Below are 11770 nucleotides of genomic sequence, written 5' to 3'. Positions count from 1 at the left end.
TTATGATGCTGTTATCTGTTCTTCTTTATCAGTAGCAGTTAATAATTGCTCCATCATCATCATCATCTGGATTATTGCGCCAACATTTTAATTTTTTTTATTCTTGATCATTATTTTATTAAATGTAGATCTTTTCTATACAATAACTACATTTGACTTGATAACAAATATTTTAAGTGTTATTTTTGCTTGTAATTTCCAGGAGTCCCTTGGAAATTTAATAGTATCCATCAATCAATCTGCCTCCTGGTTCTTGATGTAGAAGTACAGGTTGTCCTCGACTTAAAACAGTTCCTTTAGTGACCGTTTGAAGTTACAACGGCACTGAAAAAAGTGCCATATGACCGTTTTTCACACTTATGACCTTTGCAGCATCCCCATGGTCATGTGATTTACATTCAAAGGCTTGGATGGAAACTAACTAAGGAGAGAAGCAACCTAGAACTAAAGAGAAACTTCCTGACAGTGAGAACAATTAACCAGTGGAACAACCTGCCTCCAGAAGTTGTGAATGCTCCAACACTGGAAGTTTTTAAGAAGAGACTGGACAGCCATTTGTCTGAAATGGTATAGGCCTGAGCAAGGGGTTGAACTAGATGACCTCCAAGGTCCCTTCCAACTCTGTCATTCTGTTATTCTGACAACTGACTCATATTTATGATGGTCGCAGTGTGTCCCGGGGTCTTGCAATCCTCTTTAGCGAACTTCTGACAAGCAAAGTCAACGAGGAAAGACAGATTCCCTTAACCGCCGTGTTAATAACTTAACCACTGCAGTGATTCACTTAACAGATGTGGCAGGAAAAGCTGTAAAATGGGGCAAGATTCACTTAACAAATTTCTCACTGAGCCAACATAAATTTCGGGCTCCGTTGTGGTCATAAATTGAGGATTGTCTGTATTTGTTTAACGGCCATTCAAAGTTACAACGAGAGTGAAAAAAGTGACTCACGACTGGTTTTTACACTTACTGTCAAGCGCTGGGGGGAAAATCAGGAGATCCAGACAGTCCAAATGAGTCTAAAGATTTATTGCAAGCTTAAGCTCTTTACAAGAATCTGGCCAACCAGCGGTCAAGGGAAATGAGTGGGAGATAAGAGAGGCATTCAAGGTGGGCTGGACAATGATCTCTTCTAGGCACACAGGGACTCGTGACTTATAATACATTTCACCCTTCCCTCAGGCTCAGGCTGGTCATCTCCTAAACTTACCACCATTGCAGGTGACCCAGATGAGAGGTTTCATCTTCCGAGCTTTTGGACTTGTGCTCGGAAGCTCTGGTCCCAGTAACCGACCCAGACTGGATCCTGCAACATTATCCTGGGACGCGTATATTCGCCTTCATTCATTGCATCATTCTCAGAGTCACCTGATCCAAATCTGAATGTTTGGCAACCAGCATGTAGTTACAATGGTGGCAGCAGCCTGGGCTCATCCGATCACCATTGGTTGACCTTCCCAGTTGTCTTCCAACAAGCAAAGTCAATGAAGGAAGCCACGTTCACATAGAGAACACCTGATTTACTTAATAATTGGAGTGATTCGCTGGACCATGGCAAAAAAAAGTTAAATTTGTGCATGGTTCATTTAACAACCACCTTCCTTAGCCCTAAAAATTCTGGTCCCAAGTTTGTTCATAAATTGAGGACTACCTGTAGCCCTAATTTATTAAAGGAAACCTTTAAAAATAGAGAATAGAATAGAATAGAATAGAATAGAATAGAATAGAATAGAATAGAATAGAATAGAATAGAACAGAATAGAATAGAATAGCAGAGTTGGAAGGGACCTTGGAGGTCTTCTAGTCTAACCCCTGCTCAGGCAGGAAATCACTTCAGACAAATAGTTGTCCAGTCTCTTCTTAAAAACTTCCAATGTTGGAGCATTCACAACTTCTGGAGGCAGGTTGTTCCACTGATTATTTGTTCTAACTGACAAGAATCTTCTCCTTAATTCTAGGTTGCTTCTCTCCTTGATTAGTTTCCATTTGTTGCTTCTTATCCTGCCTTCAGGTGCTTTGGAGAATAGCTTGACTCTCTCTTCTTTGGGGCAGCCCCTGAGATATTGGGACACTGCTATCATGTCCCCCCTCGTCCTTCTCTTCATTAAACTAGACATTCCCAATTCCAGCAACTGTTCTGCATATGTTTTAGCCTCCAGTCCCCTGATCATCTTTGTCTGCCAAGCATCACCAGCTATTTTCAAGCCGTGTGCCCCTGAATGTTTTCAAAGATACTTAGAGAGGCAGATTGATCACATAAAAACACAGGAAAAACAATTCATACAGATCATGCACACATCATAGAAAAGAAATGGGCTGGGGCTGCTACGAAAACAAGCAGACAGTTCCAGGTTTACTTGTGCTTAGAAAAGCCCCCCTTAAAATCTCTAGGGCTTCTGCTGGCCTTATTAAATGAGCATTTCGATTTCAAGGTTTGGAAACAAGAGACTGAAAAACAGAAATGACCCTACTAAGGTTGTAAAGATCCTGTTTAATGTACTGATTTTACACTGGGATAGGGAGCCGAGAGGACAGGTTGAATGTCTGCTTTTTCAGCTGATTCATTTAGCAAGTCTGCTTTCAGCCTGGTGGAACTGGATGGACTTTAGCAGGCCTTCCCATAATGCTTTGCAATGCAGATGTTCTCTGTAGCCAGTGTCCAGGGGTTTTCTTTCCAGACAAGCCAATGCGGATTCCCTCAAGGCAGAAAGTTTGAAAACAACTCATCCAAATATAACATCTCCACGGATTAGTAAATCTGTGCTCTGAGACACCATTGGGAGCAGTCTCTCTCTCTCTCTCTCTCTCTCTCTCTCTCACACACACACACACACACACACATATATATATATATATATATGTTTTTCAAAATTTGGATTGCTAACAAAGAATTAAGGGAGAACTGGAATAGCCATTTCGAACTTTTTAGTTCTTTTCAACCAGACATACCCTTCTGAGATTCGAACCTGGGCTGTCTGCATGTTAGGCAGATGTATTAACCTCTAGACCACAGGTTCTTTCTCACTTTGTCAGCTATGAGACAGAGGAGAAGGATTATCTTGAATTTGGTGCACCCTGTCGGCCCAAATATGGGAGAAAGGAATCTTTTGCCTGTATCAGCTCAAACTAGAGCCATCCGCAGGCTTAGCAGTCGCAACTGCGACATTGTATGTGTTTTTCAAAATTTGGATTATTTAATTCTTTGTTAGCAATCCAAATTTTGAAAAACACATATAATGTCGCAGTTGCGACTGCTAAGCCTGCGGATGGCTCTAGTTTGAGCTGATACAGGCAAAAGATTCCTTTCTCCCATATTTGGGCCGACAGGGTGCACCAAATTCAAGATAATGTATATATACCGGTATATATATACACACACACATACATCTGAACTTATCTGGGGCTACAGATAAAAGAGGAGCCCAATATTTTTTAGTGAAGACAAATGATTTTAGAAAGTTTCCTAAACTTCTACAGGAGCTTCTTCCTCTTTCTCCTAGGAAAAAAAAAATATGTATTGATCAGAAATTAAGGCCCATTGAGTCATAACTGGTCGGGATTTTTGGTCCGGTACGTGTGGTGCGTGTTTACCAGACCAAAGAGGGATGGGTTTTAGTTCTTCACTGCTTTCCCAATTAAAATGTTCTTTACTCCCAGGGCTTCTGCAAATCCTCTGGGGAAATATTGCTGGATATCACAGAGGTAACTGTATCTCCCTCCTGTGAATCACCCCGTGGAACAGGAACGGTAAATATAATGATTCCCTGGAGTAGAACTCTGGGCACCGATTCAGGAGGCGTCATCTAGATGACCTTGGCTGCTGTTGAAAACAGCTTAGCAAGGTTGGGACAGGCTAAGAATATCACCAGGAAATCTTGCGATTTACTTAGCCTAGTGCAAGGCTTTTCAACCTTTTCACCCATTGTATTACTTTTAGGATATGGCAACATCCAAGTACCACCAGTCGCCTAGCAAGGTGTCAAAAACTTGATGACACACACACACAAAAAGGAAAAAAGTGATAAAGTACAGGTAGTCCTCGACTTACAACAGTTCGCTTAGTGACTGTTTGAAGTTACAATGGCACTGAAAAAAGGGCCCCCCAAGCCACAGCCGAGCAAGACACCTGCCTGCCCACCCGGCGGCGCTCTTCCTCCTGTCCGAGGTTTTCATTGTTGTGAGCGTTTCTGTTGAGGATTGGCAGTGGGGGTGAGGTGGGGGGGTGTTTGGTTTTTATTCCCCCCGTCTGCTGGGTGGTTGCAGCAGGTTTTGGTCACTTCACATGACCCTGGGACACTGTGACCGTCATAAATATGAATCAGTTGCCAAGCATCTGAATGTAAATCACAAGACCCTGGAGATGCTGCGACATTCCAGCTGATCGGCGCTTCTTCTGGGCTCAGCAGAAGCGCCAGGATCAGCGCCGAGCTCCAGCTGGAGTCTGGCACTGATCCTGGCGCTTCCGCTGAGCCCTGACAGCCCTGCAGCTCCAGCCGTCTCTCGCTCAGGCTTGTGCGGTGCTGCCACCGGTTCAGCTCATTCCCCTCCCCCGCTACCCCTTTTCTAGGATGGTCACGTACCACCTGTCAGGTGCCAATGTACCACAGGTGGTACCCATACCACTGGTTGAAAAGCTCTGGCCTAGGAGATTACAACTAAAATTAAAAGTAAAAGTCTCAGGAGATAATGGCAAACGCTATTGATATTGTCGTGAAAAGCAATGCACACGCACACCATTTAAAAGGAGGGGGGGGGAAATCTAAGCATCCCTATTTAATCATTCAAAGGAAGGAAGATGTACATTATCCATTTGAAAGTGTTACTTTTCTGTAAATGCAGGAGGAAATGAATAAATCTATTCTTAATTGTAGAGTTTTGTTTTTTTTTAAAAAAAACCTCTATGTTATTGTGTACAAGATATGTACTCCTACATGTAGGAATAGCATCAAGATCACGAGAATTGATACTGTTGCTTTATACCACACTAGTGAGGCCACACTTGGAATACTGCATCCAGTTCTGGTCACCACAAAAGGAAAAAAGATGTTGGGACCCTGGAAAGTGTGCGGAACAGAGCAACAAAGATAATAAAGGGTATGGAGGCTAACTTGTATGATGAACGGTTGAGGGATCTAGGTATGGCCAGCCTATTAAAGAGATCAGGAGGGACATCCTAGCTGTAGTTGGGCTGTCACTGAGAAGAGGGGATTGACTTATTCTCTAGGGCACCAGAGGGCAGAACAAGAAGTAATGGATGGAAGCTTGTTAAAGAGAGACCCAGCTTAGAAGTAAGGATAACTTGAGACTCTAGAAAGAGTACAGAGAAGAGCAACAAAGATGATTAGGGGACTGGAGGCTAAAGCATATAAGGAACGGCTGCTGGAATTGGGTATGTCTAGTTTAACAAAGAGAAGGACGAGGGGGGACATGATAGCAGTCTTCCAATATCTCAGGGGTTGCCACAAAGAAGAGGGAGTCAGGCTATTCTCCAAGGCGCCTGAAGGCAGGACAAGAAGCAATGGGTGGAAACTGATCAAGGAGAGAAGCAACCTAGAACTAAGGAGAAACTTCCTGACAGTTAGAACAATTAACCAGTGGAACAACCTGCCTCCAGAAGCAGTGAATGCTCCAACACTGGAGGTTTTTAAGAAGAGACTGGACAGCCATTTGTCCGAAATGGTATAGGGGGTTTCCTGCCTGAGCAGGGGGTTGGACTAGATGACCTCCAAGGTCCCTTCCAACTTTATTATTATTATTATGGATCGTCGCACAATCAGCCAGATGTTCAGACTGGATTTGGCATTTTGTCTACCTATCGAGTCCTTACCAAGGACCTGGGATAAGCAGATGTGAATGTTTGATGGTATTATTATTATTATTATTATTATTATTATTATTATTATTATTATTATTATTATTATTATTATTATTATTATTATTTTCTGACAGTGAAAAGAATCAGTGAAATAATTTGCCTCCTGCAGTCAGGCTGCTCCATCGCTGGAGGTCTTCAACAAGAGATTGGATAAATTTGACCGGGATAGTATAAACTCTTCTGCCTTGAGCAAGGGGTTGGACTAGAAGACCTTTGAGATCCCATCCAGCCTTATGATTCTATGTTCTATTATTCTACAATGTTTACAGTAAAAGGTCTACAACAAAAGAATGGGTTGGCTCCCTTCAAGATCTTTCCCAGTTTCACACCAGCATGCCTTTGCAAAGCCAGGCTATTTCTGGGTTTCTTCGCTGGAGAGATGCTCCTGGAAAAAAAAAAAACTCCAGGAAAGATGCTTATTCCTGAAATTTCCCCTGGGATTTAATTGCAAATGAGGGGAAGCCAGGGAGGCTGAAGACCCCTGTAGTGGTTACCCAGTCAGAGGCAGGCTATTTATTCCTGTCTTGCTTGGTCTTTTTGCATATTCCAGGCAGAAGCAGTTCAATTCTCGTCTTAGAAAGAATGTCTAAAATAAACCGTCTTTCATCAAATCAAATGAAAACTAAAAAAATAAATAAATAAAAAAATGCAGGAAAAGTTCTCTCAAAATTAAATGCCAACAGATGCAGCGTAACAGCGGGTTTATCCTGGAAGCAAAGGAAGGGCTTAGCTTCTGTTGGACTCAGTTGTTTGGTGACCAGGTAGATGGGGCAAATATTTTCGTATTATCCTAGAAATATGCTGAAACCCACCAGTTTAGTTGCTCAGGCAGCCTTTACCAAGGTTACATGTGGCTTTGGTGTGGGGAGGGGAGTTTCGTTCTCACATCATATAGTGTTCCTTTCCAATAGCATTAATTAAAACCAGCTCTCCCAACTTTGTTTTGGAAGTTGGGTGCTTTGGATTATCATTTCATCATCTGCCACCGGATTTGGTTTCAGGGAATGACAGAATTTATTTGCTTAAAGCTGCAGAATGAAAGTCTAGTAGATCCCAACTGTTAGGTTTTTGCCAGATGTCAAGATAAGGGTAGCGCATGTATACGGTTGCTTCTTTTCACTCCCTTGCTTCCCGTTTAAAGGTTGAAATTGCTTGCAGACGCTCCACACCATGGCAGAAATCCTGAACGGTGTGTTATTTGCAGGTCCACCTTCGCAGGGTTGAGAATATTTGAGAGCAGAAATCCTTGGGGGGGAAAAGGCAGAATCTAAGTATTCTCTATTTTTGAAAGGAAGTTGAATCATACATTGAGAAAAAGGAAACTGTTAGAAAGTTAAAGTTGATTTGTATTTGTCCACACTGAAATCAAGCTAAAAAAAACCACCTAATCTTTTACCTGAGTGGGAAAGGGCCTCTTAGGCAGAAATTAGTGGAAAACTCCTTATAATTTCTAGGATTTTATGATGTATCATAATCACCCCTAATCATGAATCAGTTACGGATACTAGAGAATTATTCCACAAAGAAAGTTACTGATTTTAAATATGTCATCCCGTAGGAAACAAAAATCCAAGACACACTAAAAGAATAAAACCAAAAATATCTTGGGAAAAACAAACAAACAACTGTAGCAAATAAATCAGATATCAAGAAAAGACATCAATTTAAGAATTTCCAGACAGGTGTACAAATAAGCTTAGTTTCATATAAATGTTTGTGTGCTTTTTTATTAACGCATTGCAAATGTAATGCATTTATTAATGAATTGGGCTAATGAAAACCCAAGTGAAAGCTAACGAAGCATGTAGCTTCTGCAGAAGTTCACAACTTCCTTCCAGGGACACAGCAATGCTTTTAGGTCTCAAAAACGTCATGAAATATAAAAACTCCTACCTTGCTTCAAGAAAAAATAATTTATGACCCGAAAATAATTTATTTTAGAAAAAAGATACATCTCTTGATATACCTTTGTGATTGGCTATATTATGCTCTGTTGTTGTTGTTTTTTAAAAATATTCTTCCAGACACTAAATCTGTACTGCTCGACTTTCTCTGAAGCCACCAAATAACACTTTTGATAACTGCTGCTGTCAAAACTAGCATCTTATCTGACCATGGCTGGCCATGAAAACTTCATATATCTGTGTCACACCACCACCTCCTGGTCACTGAGGATTGAAGCAATTTAAAATACATTCAACTGCACAGGCAGGCTGATTCTCCTCCAGCCTTAGGACCTGGACTACACCACACATGCCTTGATCGGGACATAAGCTTGGGTAACTGTAACAAATACAAGTGGGTCTCACAAAGTAGGCTTCGGTGTCAATGCAGTCTTAAGAAGATGCATAATACTGAGGAGAAGAGCTGAATTTTATTGCAAAGAGTACAAGAAAAAGGGATCCTGAACTATGGAAAAGCTACAGAAGTTGAGGGCTACAAGGCGGGAAGTGGTAGGGATCTGACCGGCTGGCCAGTTTAGACAAGCTAAGCAGGTCCTGGAGGTTTTTAAGAAGAGACTGGGCAGCCATTTGTCTGGAATGGTATAAGGTCTTCTGCTTGAGCAGGGGGTGGGACTAGAAGACCTCCAAGGTCCCTTCCAATCCTGTTAATCTATGTTCTATGTCCATGTTCTATGTTCCTTGTCAATGTACTTGAGATTAGCTCTATTGTTTAAGAAACAGAATCTTTCAGGAAGACAGCAGAGCTGAAGAAGTTCATTGCTGTTGTTGTTTAAGATGGGAGTTAAATAGGCTTCATGAAGCCGAAGGAAACTACAATAATGTTTTCACCACTTCAAAGTCACAGCATCAATTGATTCAAAATACTTTTCATTGGGAGAGAGAACGTTGAGATTATCAGCCGATAAAGGATAAAAAAAATTGGGATTTCTCCAGGTTGCAATTTCTTTTTAAGAGCTGGGCTTGGCCTATACTGAATTTCAGAGAAATTTTCATGGTGCGCTAAGGAGGAGAAAAGTTAGGAGCACTTAATAAGGAAATTGGAGAAGACAGTACAGATAGTCCTCGACTTACACCAGGGGTCTTCAAACTTGGCCCTTTTATGACTTGTGGACTTCAACTCCCAGAATTCCTCAGCCAGTCCACGAGTCATAAAAGAGCCAAGGTTGCCTACCCCTGGACTAGACATACCCAATTCTTGTAACTGTTCTTCGTATGTTTAGCCTCCAGACCCCTAATCATTTTTGTTGCTCTTCTCTGCACTCTTTGCAGAGTATCAAGATCTCTTTTATATTGTGGTGATCAGAAATGGGTGCAGTATTCCAAATGTGGTCTTACTAAGGCTTTGTAAAGAGGTACTAGAACTTCTTGTGATCTTGATTCCATCCCTCTATTAATGCAACCTAGGATTGCACTTAAAACTATAATCCCCATGCTTTTAAGAATGCAGCCTATTTTTTTTTAAAAAAAATGTCTTTTAAAAAACTTTTTTATATTTGTCAGCTCTAGCCAATCATCTCAAGAAATCTCTCATTGGTTCCTGTTGAGTATGCAGTTCTGTGTTTGCTTTTTAGGCCAGCTCAACCACAGTTTTGTTAATTGTGGTGCACTTCAAGCCATCAATTGTGAAGTACGTCAAGCCCTAAATCATGGTTTGTTATTCATACAATGGCTGAAATCACCCAACCTGATCAGCCAAAATCCAAAGAGGCTATGTTAGGATTTGGGAAGCCTAAAAAATGAAGCCACTAGAATAAGACATTGTACAAGAGCACCTTTAACTTGCTCATTTTTAAAATGTGTGATGCATGTATATTTTGGGATTCACCTTCTCTGCTGTGCCTTGAAGTGCCCTCTCATTTGGCAGGGTTCTGTGCAAGCCAACACAAGAAGTAAGTGTTGGCTGCTTAAAAAAAAATCATAACTCCCTAAAGCAATGATACCTTATGTAGGCCTAAAGCATTCCTCCCAATCTTGTTCAAAGCATGTACAAATATGTAGTTTACCTTGTTTTTCTACTTCTTAACCTTTGCTAATCCTTACACTAGAAAGCTGGTTTGTAGGTTGTATCCATCTGCACAGCAAATGCATTGGCCATCAGACATTCAACCACAAAAGTTTTCCAATTTTCCATAGATGGCAGCAAAGTACAGTCTTGAAGATAGAACATGAATGGTCTCTACTAACTGAAGCAGCCAACTCAATGTAATAGAACTCTCTTTAAACCTAGTTTCTTCCTGTAAAAGTAAACCACATTTCCCATAACCAAGAAGCTTGGTCATCTGCAAATTAGTGTCCAGAAGAAATGTACTTTAGATCCTTTAAAATCACCCAGTTTTCTCTTCTAAAAGCGCCCTTTTAGATCCAATAGCAGGAAAATATATTTTTGGTTCTTACCTGATCTAAAGATGAAGTTGCAATAAGCCAGGATTGGATTAACCGTAGTTTAAGCCACAATAGAACACATTCACACATTGTACTAAACTACATACCATAATTTGCAAATCTTAATAGGTTGAACTAGCTTTCCTAAATGGGCCCTCTCTTTGTGATGACCTACATCAGCAACCAAACGAAGACTATGACATTGTTGAGAATCACAGATAGGATCTTGGACAGGGAATACAGCTGACTTTTTCATTCTGTTTTCAGCCAGTTATCTAGCTATATTTTTCTTCAGTACAGTTATAATCCGATGTTATTCAAGCTTAGCAAAGTTAAGATGTGTGGACTTCAGCTCCCAGAATTCTCCAGCAGGAAAGGAATGCTGGGAGTTGCAGTCCGCACCTCTTAAAGTCGACAAGCTTGAGAAACATTAATCCATACACTGTATGTTCTACCATCTGATATCTTACAAGGTGCACAATATTCTGGTAGGGAAAAAAAACAATGACATATCTTTTAGAATAAATAAAGAATAACGTTTATTCCTACACAAACTCTGTGGAACACAGTACATTCACTTGATGAAGTAGACTGGGATCCATAACAGCTTAACAAAAACATCATTCTTAAAGTGATATGGGAAGCATCTTATGATCACTGACCATGTTCAATCCCCACCATATGGTCTTAGAGAGATTTTCACAGCAGACTGTGGGTGGCCTTGGGAAAAAAAAAAACTAAGCAGGATAAGATTTTATTCACAAACTAGCTGTACCCGGCCATGCGTTGCTGTGGCTCAGTCTGGTTAAATGGAAAAGAAAGAAAAGAGAAAGCGCACGTTTGTGTTGCTTTTACGTCCAACAGATGGTGCTGTTTTTCAAAAAAAGCATGTTTTTACCTGTCACAGGTGTGACATCTATATAATAGTAGGTATATAAAAACACGCGTGTATTCGAATGCAATGTTGTGTCAAACTTTCAAAGCAATCGGTGAAGAACTTTCGGAGATTTAAGATTTTGAACAAACGAACTTTTACATTTTTATTGATATAGATGAAAAGGAGACCAGGAAGAAGTCTCAAAGCCATAGAGGAGACTGGAAAGTCAGGAAAATAATTTTAAAAAACTAAGTTTTTATTGATTTTTATTTTTATTTTGTTGCTGGAGTTGGCATTGCTTTTATTCTTTTGTAGGGATCCATATTTGTTGTTACAATATGGCTGACTAAGTCTTTTCAATTAAATAAATACCGTAAATCATGGGTGTCAAACTCGATTGCGTCATGTGACGTATTCGTTCACGGAAGGAGCGGTTCACTTAAGAACTGAAGTGGTTTGCTAAACAACCTTGGCCGAAAAGGTCAAAAAATTGGGCAAAACTCACATAAAAACCCTCTTGCTTAGCCACAAAAATTGTGATCCCAATTGTGGTTGTTTCCTGTCTGGACTACCTCTAAGGGCTATACATCAGTGATGGCAAACCTTTTAGAGACCCAAACTGCAACCCAAAACCCACTTATGCATCGTTGAGTGCCGGGTGGGTGTGGCCCA

The sequence above is a fragment of the Protobothrops mucrosquamatus genome, unplaced genomic scaffold (genome assembly GCF_001527695.2).
Source record: "Protobothrops mucrosquamatus isolate PMUCROS unplaced genomic scaffold, P.Mucros_1.0 scaffold2185, whole genome shotgun sequence".
Classification (NCBI taxonomy): domain Eukaryota; kingdom Metazoa; phylum Chordata; class Lepidosauria; order Squamata; family Viperidae; genus Protobothrops; species Protobothrops mucrosquamatus.
This window is presented reverse-complemented; position numbering follows the sequence as displayed.